Source organism: Diospyros lotus, chromosome 9, assembly GCF_014633365.1.
Source record: "Diospyros lotus cultivar Yz01 chromosome 9, ASM1463336v1, whole genome shotgun sequence".
NCBI lineage: Eukaryota > Viridiplantae > Streptophyta > Magnoliopsida > Ericales > Ebenaceae > Diospyros > Diospyros lotus.
This window is the reverse complement of record NC_068346.1, coordinates 26586358-26604097: the sequence shown is the minus strand read 5'-3', so window position 1 is coordinate 26604097 and position 17740 is coordinate 26586358. Positions and strand designations below refer to the sequence as shown.

Sequence of the window (17740 nt, the reverse complement as noted above, 5' to 3'; positions counted from 1 at the left end):
TGATGAAGATGAAGAGGAAGAGATATATGATGTGGAAGAAAAGGATATTGGAGATTATGTTTCTGATGATGGGAATATGGAAATGTTAGATCTTGATGTTGACAATGAGGATGATTTTTAGATTATCTAATCTTAATTAGGATTTAAGATCTACAAACCTCTTTTGGATTTAATCTAATTTTAGTTAAAGACTTTTCTTACAAATTTTTTTAACTTCTGTGATACTTATATTTTGCTTGCTGAAATATGTTTGGATTTGTTGTGCTGTAATTCATAGGTATGTAACTTGTTTTAATATTTATTTCTCTTAGTAGTTCGCATATGTTGAATTTTTATTTTTTTTATAACATGCTTGTTAAAATATTATTAGAAGTTAGGACTTATTTTATACCTTTTTTCTTTAACTAGGACATATATTTTTATTTAATTTTATTTTTATTAATTTGCGCCTAGTTCCACCAGGCTCGCGCCTCGCCTTGCGCCTCAGGCTCCAAGACCCTTGTGCGCCTTAATGCGCCTTGCGTCTTTAATAACACTGCTCTCTCATCTTCTCCCCAATTGGCACTATTTCTACCTTATTACAAATAACCTCATTCCTAATTTTATCTTTTCTTGTATGGCCGCACATCCATCTTAGCATCCTCATCTCCGTTACGCTCGTCTTTTGCTCATGCTAGTATTTGACTGCCCAACATTCTAAACCATACAACAAGAATGGTCTTATAACTGTCCTATAGAATTTTCCTTTTAGTTTTAATGGGATTTTACCATCACATAACACCCTCAATGCATTTCTCCATTTTAGCCAACCTGCCTTAATTATATGCGTGACATCAGCATGAATTTCTCCATCTTTTTGGATCACTGATCCCAAATATCGAAAATAATCTTTTCTTTGTAAGATTTGGTCTTCCAATTTTATTATAACATCCTCCACTCTTGCATTCTTACTAAATTTACATTCCATATATTCTGTTTTCCTTCTACTTAATTTAAATCCCTTAGATTTTAAATTGTTTCTCCACAACTCAAGCTTAGTGTTCACTCCCTCTTTTGTTTCATCCACCAACACTATGTCATCTACAAATAGTATACACCATGGCACCTCTGTCTGAGTGTCTTTAGTGAGTTCATCTATTACTAAAGCAAACAAGCATGGACATTGTGAAGACATTTGTCTTAGATTAGTTTCTGTACTTAGTTTTTTCTTATATAAATCTGTTAGCATATTTTACTTGATGTAATGAGTGTTGCTTAGTTGTTTAAAGCTGACCGGAAGCTGGTTATTTTTCGATTAGGTAGGGCAGTTGGTTGTAACTGCTATGCCCGCCTCTATGATCTATAAATAGGGGCTGGGAGGGCTCGGAAATTGGTATGAAAACATTGGGTTATCTTGAGAGAGTTGAGCGAATGTGCTAGGCCGAGAGAAGGGTTAATTTTGTATTTCTCTTGGGGTTTTCTTCTCTATTTAGTCTAGGGTTTTAGACTGAGGGAAAGAGAGGTTTTCCTAGTGTATGTAATTGCTGTAAGGGTTTCAAGATAGTGGAGTTTTCATGGGCCTAAGGCAGTCTGGATGTAGGTCTCATTTATGAGACTGAACCAAGATAAAATCTTGTGTCTCTTGTTGTCTTTTATTGCTGTTTTCTATTCCTATTCTAGTGTTTTATATCGAGTGTTGTGTGTCTGTTATTTGGGGTATAATCAGTGAGTCTTGGAGGGATAGTTTGTTGTGTGTGGCGGTCTTAAAATCAACAATCTGGTATTAGAGCGCCAGGTATCAGTTCCAGCAACTCTATCAAGTTTTTCAAGATTCTCAAGAAACCAGAGTCGGTTCTGGTAGGCGATTATGGCACCCTCATCGGCCACTCGATATGATGTGGAGAAGTTTGACGGCAGCAATGACTTTGGTCTCTGGTGGATCAAAATGGAAGCTCTGCTGTGCAATCTTGGGTTGGAAAAGGCAATCGAACAAGGGGTAACTACCGAGTGAAGCTCTGAAGGTAAGGATCCTAAAACCATATCTTTAGAGGATAAGGAAATCAACAAGAAAGCATACAGCATGCTTATCTTGAGTCTTGGAGACAGTTCTCCGAGAAGTTTCAAAATTAAAATCAGCCACTGAAATCTGGATGAAATTGGAGTCTCTTTACTTAAAGAAGACTTTATCTAGTAGGCTGTATTTGAAGGCCAAATTCTTCACATATAAGATGCAAGAAAATCAGAAACTTCAAGAGCATCTAGATGAATTCAATAAGCTATGTCTTAACTTAGAGAATATAGGAGTAAACTATGAGGATGAAGATAGAGCCCTAGTTCTTCTTTATTCATTGCCTAAGTCTTATGAAAACTTTGTAGATATTCTACAACACGGTAGGGACAAGCTATCTTTTGAAGATGTAATAGGAGCCCTAAACTCAAAGGAATTGAGAATAAAAATGGATGTAAAATCCACCCCTAGTGATGCCCTAACCGTAAGGTCAAGGAGTACCAAAAAGGACTCAAAAGGGAAAAAGGAAAAGTCTAGATCAAAGTCTAGGAATGGAAAAGGCCCTATTAAATGTTATTACTGCCAGGAGGAGGGGCATATCAAGAGATACTGCCCTAAAAGAAAGAAAGACATGGCTAGAAAGAAATCATCCGATGGTGGAGCAAACCTAGTTGATCTGGGGTATGATAGTTCAGAGGCATTAACTGTCACTGAAATGGCTGGAAATGATGATTGGGTGATGGATTTGGGCTGTTCATACCACATGACCCCAAGGAAGGTTTTGATACAAAACTATAGAGAAATCAATGGGGGTAAGGTCTTGCTGGGCAATGACCATAAGTGTAGGGTTATTGGAGTGGGTGATGTGAGGCTAAGGATGAATGATGGCATTGTTATGACTCTTACTATAGTCAGACATGTGCCCGATCTCAAGAGGAACTTGGTTTCTCTTGGAGAATTGTACAGAAATGGCCTAAAATTCAAAGGGGAGACTAGAGCCATACCAGTGACCAAGGGGTCACTTGTCTGCATGAAGGCCAAACTGCAGAATGACATTTATGTCTTGCAAGCCTCCACCTTAAGTGGTGAGGCTACAGCAGTAAGTAGTAAATCCCAAGATTTGGCAAAACTGTGGCATCTAAGGATGTCACACATAAGTGAGCAAGGGCTCAAGGAGTTAGCTAAACAAGGGATTCTAGAAAATAACCAAGTCTCGGTTTTGTCCAAATGTGAGTCTTGCATTTATGGAAAGGCAGCAAAACTTAGGTTTAATAAAACTGCCATTCACTCATCTAAGTCTATCTTAGATTACATTCATTCTGATTTGTGGGGACCAGCCCAAACCCCAACCCATGGAGGTTTTAGATATTTCCTTTCGATCATAGATGACTATTCTAGAATGTTGTGGGTTTATGTGCTAAAAATTAAAGATCAAACTTATGGGACCTTTAGAAATTGGAAGACAATGGTAGAGGCTCAAATGGGCAAGAAAATTAAAGCCATTAGGACAGATAATGGACTGGAATTCTGCAATAAGGAATTCAGTGAAATTTGCAATGAAAATGGCATAATTAGGAACTTAACAGCGCTTGGAAATCCCCAACAAAACGGGGTGGCTGAGAGGATGAATCGGACCATTTTAGAAAGGGTAAGATGCATGTTATTTCATGCACATTTGCCAAAAAATTTCTAGGGGAAAGCAGTGTCCACTGCAGCCCATATTCTCAACCGAACCCCATCTAAAGCTATAGATTTGCAAACCCCTTATGAGAAATGGACAGGCCACAAGCCTAGTCTTGCCCACCTTAGGGTATTTGGGTGCTTAGCCTATGCTCATGTGAAGCAAGGCAAGCTTGAACCTAGGGCTAAGAAATGTCTCTTTATAAGTTACCCAACCGGTGTAAAGGGATATAAACTATGGAACCTTGAATCAGAAGGACCTAGGACCATAATCACAAGGGATGTAACATTTGATGAGTCAACTACGATGAGTCTAAGCACAAATGAAACCCAGAAGGATCTAGGTGAAAAGAGGGACTCAATGAAGGTAGACATTCATGGAATAGAGTCTGAAATAAATGAAATAGAACCTGGATCAGTTTTGGACCAAAATGATAAGCTTCAAGATGAAGAGTAGAATGCTGAAACCTCTCAATATGAGGAAGAAGAGGCTGACAGTGATGCTGATTCCAGCATTGGAGATCTTCCCAACCCTGATAGGTATAGTGTGGCTCGGGATAAGTAGCCTAGAGTCCGTAGGCCTCCACTCAGGTTTGGCTACTCAGATTTAGTAGCCTATGCTCTATATAGTGCCTCTAAAATTTCTGAAGAAGAGCCTCAATCCTATGACCAAGCTATAGCATCCAAGGATTCCCAAAAATGGATAGAAGCCATGAAATCAGAAATATCTTCCCTTAAGAAAAACCAAACGTGGGAACTGGTAGAGAAACCTAAAGGGAAAAGAATTGTAAGCTGCAAATGGCTCTACAAAATAAAAGAAGGGGCTGATGAAAATTCTAAGCCTAGATTCAAAGCTAGGCTAGTTGCTAGAGGGTTTACTCAAGTCCAAGGGGTTGATTAAAATGAAGTTTTCTCCCCAGTTGTAAGGCATACATCAATAAGGGTTTTGCTGGCCATCACTGCCCAATTAGACTTGAAATTAGAACAGATGGATGTTACTACAGCTTTCCTTCATGGAGAGTTGGAGGAGAAGATATATATGAACCAACCTAGAGGTTTTGAAGTTAAGGATAAGGTGGAGAAAGTTTGTTTACTCAAAAAGTCTCTTTATGGGCTCAAACAATCTCCTAGGCAATGGTATCGTCGATTTGATACTGTTATGATAGGCCAAGGATATTCAAGATGCTCTTATGACTATTGTGTGTATCTTAAACACATATCCCCGAGCATTTCAATATATTTACTACTATATGTGGATGACATGCTTAGTGCAAGTCAATCCCTTAGAGAAATTCAACAACTTAAGCAGAAATTAAAAGCTGAATTTGAAATGAAGGAGCTAAGTAAGGCTAGAAAGATTCTAGGGATGGAAATCTCTAGGGATAGACAGCATAGGAAAATATTCTTATCTCAAAAATCCTATATAAAAAAGCTGCTATCTAGGTTTGGTATGGCTGTTTCAAAACCAGTGAGTGTGCCATTTGCACCTCATTTTAAGCTATCTTCAAAGCAGTCCCCTAAAGATGAGGTGGAGAGAAAGGAAATGGAGAGAACTCCATACTCAAGTGCTGTTGGCAGCCTGATGTATGGAATGGTGTGTGCCCGCCCTGATCTAGCTCATGCAATGAGCGTAATTAGCCGATTCATGGCAAACCCAGGTAGACCCCATTGGATGGCTGTAAAGTGGATGCTAAGATACCTAAGGGGCACTAGCAAGAATGTATTGTCCTATTGTGGAGCTAAGATAGGAGAAAAACCTAGCATTCTAGGCTTCTCAGATGCAGATTATGCTGCTGATCTTGATAAGCGTAGGTCCACAACTGGTTATGTGTTTAAATTGTGGAATTCCTCTATTAGTTGGAAGTCTAGCCTCCAACATGTGGTAGCTTTATCCACTACCGAGGCTGAATATATAGCTGTTGTTGATGCAATTAAAGAGACTATGTGGCTTAGAGGGCTAGTGGGAGAGCTCTTAGGTTTAGAGGTTAAAGTCACTTTGATGTGTGATAGTCAAAGTGCTATACATCTATCAAAGAATTAGGCTCACCATGAAAAGACAAAACACATAGACATTCGGTATCATTTTATTAGGGATATCATTGAAAATAAACTTGTTGATTTAATCAAAGTTACAGGTGAAAATAATGCTGCAGATATGTTTACTAAGGCTGTTCCAGTTTCTAGACTTCAACAACATATAAAGGTGCTAAACATTGTTCCAGATCAGAGTTGAAGGTGGAGTAGGGGTGCAAGAAGCTGAAGTGCAGATAATCTACTTCAAATGGGTGAAGAATTGTGAAGACATTTGTCTTAGATTAGTTTTTGTACTTAGTTTTTTCTTGTATAAATCTATTAGCATATTTTACTTGATGTAATGAGTGTTGCTTAGTTGTTTAAAGCTGACCGGAAGTTGGTTATTTTTCGGTCAGATAGGGCAGTTGGTTGTAACTGCTCTGCCCGCCTCTATGATCTAGGGGTCGGGAGGGCTCGGAAATTGGTATGAAAACATTGGGTTATCTTGAGAGAGTTGAGCGAATGTGCTAGGCCGAGAGAAGGGTTAATTTTGTATTTCTCTTGGGGTTTTCTTCTCTGTTTAGTCTAGGGTTTTAGACTGAAGGAAAGAGAGGTTTTCCTAGTGCATGTAATTGCTGTAAGGGTTTTAAGATAGTGGAGTTTTCATGGGCCTAAGGCAGTCTGGATGTAAGTCTCATTTATGAGACTGAACCAGGATAAAATCTTGTGTCTATTGTTGTCTTTTATTGCTGTTTTCTATTCCTATTCTAGTGTTTTATATAGTGTTGTGTGTCTGTTATTTGCGGTATAATCAGTGAGTCTTGGAGGGATAGTTGGTTGTGTGTGTGGCAGTCTTAAAATCAACAGACTTAGTGCAGAACCTTGATGCAGTCCCATTGTTATTTTAAACGGTTCAGTATCCCCTCCGCATGTTCTGACCCTTGTCTCTGCACCATGATACATGTCCTTAAGGGCTTGTATATAGGCTATTTAGACTCCTTTCTTCTCTAAAACCCTCCATAATACTTCTCTAGGGACCTTATCATAGGCCTTTTCTAGATCTATAAACACCATATGCAGGTACTTCTGATGATCTCGGTATCTTTCCATTAATCGCCTCAGTAGGTATATAGCTTCCATTGTTGACCTACCAGGTATAAAACCAAACTGATTCTCCGAGACCTCTGTTTCTTTTCTAAGCCTCTGCTCTATTACTCTCTCCCAAAGTTTCATGGTATGGCTCATTAACTTAATTCCTCTATAATTTTCACAATTTTTGAACATCTTCTTTGTTCTTGTATATAGGAACCAAAGTACTCTTCCTCCACTCCATCTGGCATCTTTTTTGATTTAAGGATCGTGTTAAATAATTTTGTTAGCCAGGAGATGCTCTCTTCTCCCATGCATTTCCATGCTTCTATTGATATATTATCCGATCCCACCGCCTTATGATTTTTCATCTTTTTTAATGCTTACCTTATTTCATTTGAACTTATGCGTCGATAAAATGTATAGCTCACATTCCCTTCGAAATTACTAAGATGTCCCAACAACTCTTATGTCCCCACCGTCATTGAATAATTTTGTGAAATACTCCTTCCATCTCTCCTTAATCGCTCCTTCATTCACTAATACATTTTGGTTTTCATCTTTTATACATTTCACTTGGTTTAGATCCCTTGTTTTTCTTTCTCTTGCTTTAACTAATTTATATACATCATTTTCTCCATCTTTTGTATCAAGTCGTTTATATAGATTCTCATATGCTTTTGACCTTGCTTCACTAACAGCTCTCTTTGCTGCCTTTTTTGCTTTTTTATAATTTTTTATATTTTCTTCATTGTTGCACTGATATACAGCCTTATAACAAGTTTCTTATCTTTAATTTTCAATTGTATCTCTTCATTCCACCACCACAACTCCTTAAGGTTTGGGGCTCTACCATTTGTCTCTCCAAAAACTTCCTTTGTCGTGCTTCTCAGGGCATTAGTCATTTCCCTCCACATTTGGTTTGCTTGTCCTTCTCCATTCCATTCCCTTCTACCTCTTAATTTTTCTTTGAAGATTAGTTGTTTCTCCCCTTTTAAATCCCACCACCTAATTCTTAGATTTTGTTTTATGTGATTTTTTCTCTTCTAATTTCTTACATAGATGTCAAGTACCAAAAGTCTATGTTGAGTAGTAAAACACTATCCCGGTATCACCTTACAATCCCTACAACATAACCGATCCTCTTGTCTCATGAGAAAGTAATCTATTTGGGTGCTTGATATGGCATTTTTATATGTGATTAAGTGTTCATCCCATTTTTTGAACCTAGTATTGGTTATGATGAGCCCATATGCCATTGCAAAATCTATAATAGACTTACCCTCATTGTTAATTTTCCCGAATCCATACCCTCTATGTACCTCTCTAAAGCCGTTTCCATCTCTACCCACGTAACCATTTAAGTCACCTCCTATAATCACTCTCTCTCCTGTTTGTATCATTTGTTTGAGTCCTCTAGATCCTCCCAAAATTTTGCTTTTATCTCCTCACCTAATCCCGCTTGTGGTGCATATATACTAAAGATATTCATAGTCATTCTTCCTAGACTAACCTTCACCATAATAATCCTATCCCCTACTCTCTTTACATCTACTTCCTCATCTACTAAGCTTTTATCCATAATAATCCCCACTCCATTTTTCGCTCGATCATTTCCTATGTACCATATTTTATATCCAGTTTCTGATAGAATTTTTGTTTTTTTCCCCACCCAACTTGTCTCTTGAAGGCACATAATATTAAACTCAGTGTTCTAAAAAGCGCTAGGCGCTAGTCGGGCGCCAAGCTGGGGCCTAGTGCCTAAGGGGCCTAGGCGGAGCCTAGAAAACTGTTATTTTTTTTTATTTTTTAAATTTTGTAATGTAATTTGATGTTATTTTTAATTAAATCAAAGTTGAAAAGCATTAATAATGCAACATAAACCAATAATAAAAACATCAATATACTATAAGCAAGTAGCAGATTTTTTGCAAATATTATAGAATATATATAATTAATAATAAAAATTAAATATAAATCTAATAATTATATATAAATAGAAAAGAAAATGAAATAAAATAAAAAATAAAAAACAAACCAGAAACGCAGCAAAAACGCACAACCCACAGAGAGAGAGAGAGAGAGAGAGAGAGAGAGGGAGAGAGAGAGGTTACGAGTCGACGGAGATGGAGCTTGCCGCGGCGGAGATGGAGCTCGACGGCGAGGACGGGGGCGGGGGCGACGACGCTGAGGCAACGAGGACGAGGAGGACGCGACAGATAAAGAGGCGGTGACGATGAAGCTTGGCGGCGAGGATGGAGCTGGACGCAGCAACGACGATGAGCTACTGGCGGGCCGATGAAGTTTGGCGACGTTGAGGCAGCAGCATTGAGGTGAGAAGAGAGTGAAGAGGGGGAGACGCTAACAGGTTCGATTTATGATTTAGCAAAAAAAGCCCTAGGCGCGCTGGCCGACTAGGCGCTGCCTGGGCGCCCAAGCCGGACGTTTACTTGGGCCGGCGCCTAGGAGGCCCGACTAGGGCAATTTCGGGGCGGCCAGCAGGCGCCTAGCCCGATTTTTAGAACACTGATTAATCTTTCTCCTAATCATCACATCTACCACTTCCATAGCTTTGCCTGTTAATGTTCCTATGTTCCATGACCCAATCCTTAATCTATGATTTTGATTTTGGCCTTGACTCTGAATTTGATTTTGTTTTTTATTTTGATTGTATTTTTTATTTTGGTTTTGATTTTGGACTAGCTTCTTTACCCACATCCGTCCAAGCAAATGCGAGAACCCTTGCTCATTTATCACTACATTCGAGTGCGGATGCAGCGGCCCTAACTCACTTGACACTACACGCGGACTCCATTTGTCTTCCTTGATTACTACCATAGAATCACCCATTTACAACCTTGCACTGTAAAAAAGTTATGAAAACCCTACTGACTTAATACAAACGCAACATGCTTTCACAGTCCCCCTAAATTAGAACTATCTTGCTCTTCTGACTTCTGACCATTTATAGAAGCATAAGAAACCCTATGAGCTGGAGAAAACCGTAGACCAAGCTTGGTACACAAAAGCTGTAACCGACTTTTTGGCAATCCTTTTGTAAAAATGTCAGCAACCTGATATTCTATGGGCACATATCTGATTTCAATTTCTCCTCTTTTAACCTTTTCTCGAATGAAATGAACATCAAGCTCAATGTGCTTGGTCCGGCCATGAAATACAGGATTTTTAGCCATACTCTTAGAAGCCAAATTATCACCCCATACAATAGGCTTTGGAGAAATACTACAAAAATACCCCAACTCGGTAAACAGAGATTTCAACCAAAGAAGTTCAATAACACCTTGAACAATAGCCCTATATTCAGCCTCAACAACCGATCTTGCTACAACAGATTGTTTTCTGAAGCTCCATACAATAGCCCACTAGTTGATCGTCTTGTGATCTTGCAACCAGCATGATCAACATCTACATAAATTGAAAGTGTTAAATCTCCTGGAGATGGAGAAAAGAACAAACCATAACCTACTGTCCCTTTGAAGTATCTGAGTAATCTTTTACAAGCAGTCCAATATTGCAGCTTAGGAGCAGTTAAAAACTGACTTAAGCAATTTACCAAAAAAGCTATATCCAGACATGTGTAGGTTAGGTATTGTAGAGACCCTATGAGAGTTCGATACAACGAGGGATTAGGAAAAACATCACCATCATCAGTGAGACAGAAATTAGATGAGGTAGGGGTTGCACAAGGTTTACAATCAGTCATATCCGCTTTCTTTAGCAAATCAAGAGTATATTTAGATTGAGTCAAATAAATCCCACTGGAATCTCTAAAAGCTTCAAACCCTAGGAAATAATTGACTGATCCTAGAGTTTTCAAAGCAAAAGCACTCTCGAAATCTTTAATACACTGCTGAACAGCTGAAGGATTGGATCCAGTTATGAGAATATCATCAACATAGACTAAAAGAAAGATAACACAATCAGCAGTTCGTTTAACAAAAAGAGATGCATCAAATGTTGCCTTGGCAAAACCCCACTGAAGAAGAGTAGACTTTAACTCCACAAACCAAGCACGAGGTGCTTGCTTTAAACCATACAATGATTTTCGCAGCCTACACACATGAGTAGGATATGTAGAATTCACAAATCCTTCTAGTTGAGTCATGTACACAGCCTCATCTAAGTCACCATTCAGAAAAGCGTCATTGATATCCACTTGTTGGATGTCACAACCAAAAGTAACCGCTAGAGAAAATAAGACCCTGATTATTGGAGCCTTCACCACAGGGCTAAAGGTGTCACCATAATCAATTCCAGGTGTTTGTAAGAATCCTTTAGCCACCAAGTGAGCTTTATATTTAAGGACTGAACCATCTGATTTGTATTTCACTCGGAAAACCCACTTACTCCCAATAAGATTCATCTCACTAGAAAATGGAACAAGGTCCCATGTATTATTACGCTGCAAAGCTGAGAATTCCTCCTGCATAGCCTGCAACCATCGGGAATCTACCAAAGCCTCACGAACTAAACAAGGCTCTAGGCTACTAATTAATGCATGAGGAGAGGTGGTGACCAGATTTTGAGCTTTAGATCTTGTTACCATGGGATGGACAGAGGGAGCAAAACCAAGTTTAGACTTAGAAACAAAAATGGGATTAGGATTGGGTGAAGGAGAAGAAGAAACAGGTTGTGGTTCCCTGATATGTAGACCAGATTCAATATCAGAAACATGAGGAACATTAGAACTTGAAAGAACAGGTGATAAGGAAGGATGTAAGGACGGTGCTACTCTCGGAGAAGGAACACGTGAAGGAAGAGATTGAAAATAAGAAGTAGAATATCCAACTCCATTTAGGAAGAAGAAGAAGAAGAACGAGGAAGATTAAACAAAGATGGAAAAGGAAAGTCATTTGGATTAAACTAAACATGCCTAGAAACATAAATTTTTCCAGAAGGATGTAGACACTTATATCCGGCTTGAGTATGACTATACCCAAGAAACACACACTTAGTGGAGTGGAAATCGAATTTATGCTTGTGATACGGTCTTAGGAAGGGAAAGCAAGCACAACTAAAAGGTTGCAGCAGGAAATAGTTTGGTGCTTTGCCATACAATAGTTCAAATGGAGTACACAATCGAATAAAAGAAGATGGTAGCAAGTTAATGGTATGAACTGCAGTTTGAAAGGCATCTACCCAAAATTTAAGAGGCATTTGAGAGTGTGCTAAAAGAGTCAAACCCATTTCAGCAATATGTCGATGCTTTCTTTCGACCACTCCATTTTGTTGGTGGGTATATGGACAAGAAAACCGTGGTCAAATTCCATGGCTTCTAAGATATGGCAAAAAGCCTTTGAACTCCCCCCCATTATCAGTTTGTAAAGCTATTAGTTTTGAATGGTATTGAAGTTCAGCAAACTTGTGGAAAGTAATAAAAGTAGATAGAGCATCAGATTTAAGTTTCAAGGGATAAAACCAAGTATATCGAGTATAAGCATCCACAAAAATGATATAATATTTATAACCTTCTGTAGACAAACTCGGAGAAGGTCCCCATAAGTCAGAATAAACAAGCTCCAATGGTTTTGTAGCTGTAATATCACAATCATTAAATGGAAGTTGATGTGATTTTCCAATTTTACAAGAGTCGCAAAATAGAATAGAAGATGAACAAGGAACTTGAAGTTTATTCATAACATGTCGCAACACTCGAGAGGATGGATGTCCCAAACGTGCATGCCATTGTTTACAAATTGAAGAATCTGTAAGAACTACATTGACAGAGGAATTAGACAACTCATGACAAAATGAGTGTCATTTATTACAATTGTATCTCAACTATTCATTACAAGAATTCAAAGTAATAGATTGAACAGAATCAGTAGATGCAATAGGACGGATAGAATTGCTGGTTGCCATAGGAACAATTGAGGAATCCAGCTGGTATAGTCCATCCTTAAGGTGACCGTGAAGTAGCACCAGTCCGGAGTCCTTGTCCTTAACCACACACAAATTTGAGTCAAACTCAGTTATAACATTGTTATCATGAGTTAATTGAGATACACTAATCAAGTTCTTCTTTATTTGAGGAACATGAAGAACATTAGGTAATGAAACATGTGAAGAAAATTGAGTAGTACCAACACTGGTGATGGGTAAAGACTTGCCGTTACCAATAGTCACTTTGTCAACACCATAATAAGGAGAATGAAGAGACTAATTGTTTAAATTGGAAGTAATGTGATTAGTGGCACCTGAATCCACAAACCAGGAAGAATCAGAAGGAACAAGTGAATGTAAATGAGAAGACTAATAAGTTTCTGATGGCTGAGGATTAAGTCCATAAGAAAAGCCATTATTAGAGCCTATTTCAGTCATGTAGGCTTCGTTAGAGTCACGATGAGAGGCTAAGTAATCATGAGGACCAGTGAAACCACCACGTTCAAAAGACTGACCATAATTCCTCTGAAAAATTTTTCAAATCTGTGATAACATTTATCAACAACATGCCCTGGTTTTCCACAAAGTTGACAGTAGATACGCTTTCCACCAAATCTACCTCTACCTCGACATCCTCTATTACCATAGTTTCCTCCTCTAGCATTGTAACCTCCTCTAGTATTATTAACAGATCCACTCCCAGTCTGAGAAGAATATGAAGCCACATTTATCGACATGGAAGACACAGATGAATCAAAACCAGCTAATGACTGTGGCAAATTTTGTGAGGCTAATCCCTGCTCATGCATTAGAAGAAGATATTGAACCTTCTGTAAATCTATTTCGTCCATCTAGTAGGTTATAAGGCCAACAACTGTTTCATAGTCATGACCTAAGCCATTTAAGATCGCTAACAACAATTCTTTGTCTTGCAAAGGTTCACCTATAGCTGCTAAAGAATGACCGATTGTCTTGATCTTCAATATATAGTCATTAATAGAAAGATCAGACTTCTTGATGGAGCGCAATTGCTGTTTTAACTGAAATGACTTTGCAATTGTTTGTCTAGAATATAAATTCTCCAGTGTAGACCATACCTCAGCAGCTGGTTCGCATTGAATTACCTGAGCTAGCACCTCACGTTCAATAGTTGAAAATAGCCAGCCAAGAAGAAGTTGATATGGCCTTAGCCAACTCATATATTCCTCATTCAATCTCATAGCCTCAGCATTGCTACTTTCTGAATCAGCGACATATTTAGGTGGAGGAGTCAGTTTTTGTAGGAGCAGAACTAAATCGAATGCTCGAATGGTAGCTAACACTTCAGCTTTCCAGAAAATATAATTTCCTGAATCGAGCTTAATTGGAGCAAAGTTCAACACCTTCACAATTGCACCAAAATCAGATTGCGAGACACTAGAAAGCGAGGAGGATGATCGAGGAGGAAGAATAGAATCAGATGTGAAGGATTCGACGCCATGACTTTCGTTTATTGCTCTGATACCATGTAAAGAAGTTATGAAAACCCTAGGGCGAAACACAAATGACAGAGAGAGAATTCTGGAGGTTAAACTAACTTCGTAATTCATAAACTCAAGAAAAAGGATCATTACAATAAAGTGCACTGCTGTATATATATACAGCGAGCACCTCTTACACCGCCTCTAACATAACACACATACTACTGACTTAATACAAAACAACATAACTGAATAACAAAAAAATAAGCCAGACAGAAATAAGGCTGATACAAACGCAACATGCTTTCACATGCACCACTAGGGCCAACCTTTCCATAACAACCATATACTTATAGCTGTACTGTAACAGCTGCCATGCCTGCTATTTTTACCCAAGATTCCAACACTATCAACTGACCATTTCTCTAGACTACTACCAGAGCATAAAACTCATTGCAACTTATTAGTTTTTAATTGGAGAAGAATATTTACTTCCAAATGAAGCACGATAAAAGGGAAAAAAAGATCTACAAATAAAAAAGCTAATAAAGGTTAGAACCGTACAAAATTAAAAACAAAACTCGAACAACAGTTTTTGAGTTGCCCATTTCTTAAATCATGAATAAACAAGAAACATTTACAAGAAAAGAAAGGGTACAGACGGCAGGACATCGGGTTTCCTAGGACAACGCTAGTGGGGTGAGAAAAGATAGAAAAATAAGAAAATCAAAAGTAAACTATAAAATTGCAATTTATTGTAGAAAAATAAAGGACATAACCATGGATAGAGAAGGTTCGAGTTCTAGAGTTTATGTAGTTGGCCCAACATATTTGAGGTCTAGAATATACGAGAAAGATAGATCTTACAAAGAAAAAGGCCTTTTTTGAATAAGCCAATTCATTTGGGACCCTGCAAATCTACTCTTTTTCTTATTCAAAGATTAGCCCTTGTCTCTATGTTTTCAGATCGAAAATTATTTGCAGATAAAGAGATGTCAAAGGGGCTTCTTACTTCCCAAACAGATCGTCCCATCTATATATAGAGGCTGGTTTATCAATCATACACAAGAAAACCACTTTGAAATGTTGATTAATCACCAGAGATGGCTTAGAACCAGTAATTCATTATCTAATGGATCTTTTCATTCTAATACTCTATCCGAGAGTTATCAGTATTTATCAAATCTCTTGCTCTCTAAGGGAAGGTTATTGGATCAAATGAGAAAAAGATAGGAAAATAAGATAATCAAAGGTAAACTATAAAACTGCAATTCATAATAGAAAAACAGACATGGCCATGGATAGAGATGGTTGGAGGTCTAGAATTTATATAGTTGACCCCACCTAGAGGGATTAAGGCTTGTCGTTGAAATATTACAGAAAAACATAAATTATATACAAAACAAAAACTTTTATAAGATTGCAATCTATAAAACTGAAAGACTGATTGTTAAAAAGTTTCTGAATACAGAACAACAAAAATTGGATGATGTAATGTTACAGAAAAACAAAAATTAGATACAAAACAAAAACTTTTATAAGATTGCAATCTATAAAACTAAAAGACTGATTGTTAAAAGCTTCTGAATACAAAATGACAAAAATTGGATGAATTCCTTGTTTAAACCCTATCTAATGGCTATTATTTCTACAAAAGCACAATGAAGCAAACAAAGTAACTAATCAACCCAAAAAACACACAACTCGCATAAAAATCACGTGACCAGCAATAAACAGGTAATCTACTCGTCCAAGAAGAATGCCTTCTTATATCACAGTTCTTGGATATGCCAAGAAGGTGATTTGCATCAGTCCTCCGAGGTGAAGGAACACTCAACCTGATATTTTAATATTGTAAAGCCACCAGTTCAAATTTTCAGTCTCTTCCAGTACTGAACCACTGGCAATAATGCTCCATAACATGCATCGGCTAAATAAAAAGAATGCTAAACCAATAAGAAGGGAATTAAGAGACATGGACTAATACCAAAGTTAAATTATCATTGCTTACTTCAAAAACAAATCCATAATGCTCCATTATATGAATGAGAGAGAGAGAGAGCGCACTAGCTCTTTTTGATATACTAATAGGAAAAAACTTTTGAAAGACACTACAATTGCCTAACGAACATAAAATCAGATTATCTAACAACTAAAACCTACATAGAAAGCTTGAATAGGCCTCTAAATCAACAGGGAAAAAAATAAAACTAATGAATATATAGATGAAATGGTTATCAAGTCCAAATCAAAGGACAAAACCACATAACATACATGGTCATCAGTTGATTTACATTGATCTCAATGGTTCTTCTACATATTCATGTGCTTGAATTGTAAGCCTACATGCTCATGTCAATATTAACTCATGTAGTCAGAAAATCAACCTACACAACGTTAATTAGAACTTTTTCCTGCCAGAATCATACGAAAAGAGTTTTCTACCATAAGAAATGTGATTAATTTGCCAAATGCTTCCTTGGATCACAAGTGAAGCCTGTACTCATAGTCTACCCTATGGTATCATCAACTCCATCATGATAATTTCAAATTCCCACCTATTAGCTACAGGGATCTCATCTGGCACAAACCACTATAGTAGATCCAGGTTCTCTATACAACTTATTCTACAAATGCTTCACTTTTCTGGCAAAAGTTTCCATTCCAGTTATTCATTAAAGCTTGTTGTATAAAGGCTAACAGCCTAGTAACTGAACCACAAACTTCCTCAATATACTACCTATGATGTGGAATTTAGTTCAATGCCCATTCCACACCTTAAAACCTATATTTGAGGATCTCTTAGTTGAGAAAGACAGACAATAAAATGCAAGTTGTCAAATTACTACCAGGCTTTTATATCAATCTGTAATTTTCCACAAACTAAAAATTTAAACCCAATCAAATCTAAAACCTCTAAATAATCTCATGTAGGGCAACCATCCAAAACGTCTCATGAAGAAAAAATCACTACACTAACTTGCACATTATTCAATTCAAAATAAGACCAGTCACAGCTCAATTTAACCTTTCAAGGAACACCATAGAATAACAACATGGGTTTTGAGAGTCCTTCCTTAAAAATCTTTTATTTATTTATAGATCATCAGAAATGGTTCACTTTGAGGAGGCCCTACAAAGCTCTTTCACCTAATGCATCTGTTTTGTATCATAGTAATAGTGAGAGCAATTGTCATTTGCTTCTAAATTGGCCTGTAACTTGGAATATTTGGAACAAATTGTTCTCCATTGTGGGGGAGATGTGGGTTTTCCCTTCTAACTTCAAAGGAGTTCCTGTTGTAAAAATATTCTTGTTTTGGCATTAAGAACAGAAGCAATATACTGCGGAAAAAACCTCTATTTTCAATGATATGGTGAATTTGGAATAAGAAAAACAACATGATCTGCAGGAATGAGCTGATGTCCTTGGTTTACTATGGCATAAGATTGCCTTTTTTTAGCTTCTTTATGGAGTACTGCCTATGGTTGCTTTAAAGGGTCATCCCTTTCAGATGTTAAATGGGATTGGGTTGCTCTCCAATTGTAATTAATCTCCCTTTCCTTCCTTTGGGTTGCTTTCCTTTCATAGGATGACTTATCCCCTTCT

General features: G+C 37.7%; 1 protein-coding gene across 3 annotated transcripts in view; it reads right to left on the bottom strand.

Annotated features, from left to right (window-relative positions):
• Window positions 1-17740, bottom strand: part of LOC127809843 (uncharacterized) — a 161663-nt gene that overhangs the window by 117681 nt on the left and 26242 nt on the right. The gene's annotated exons all lie outside the window — the stretch shown is intronic.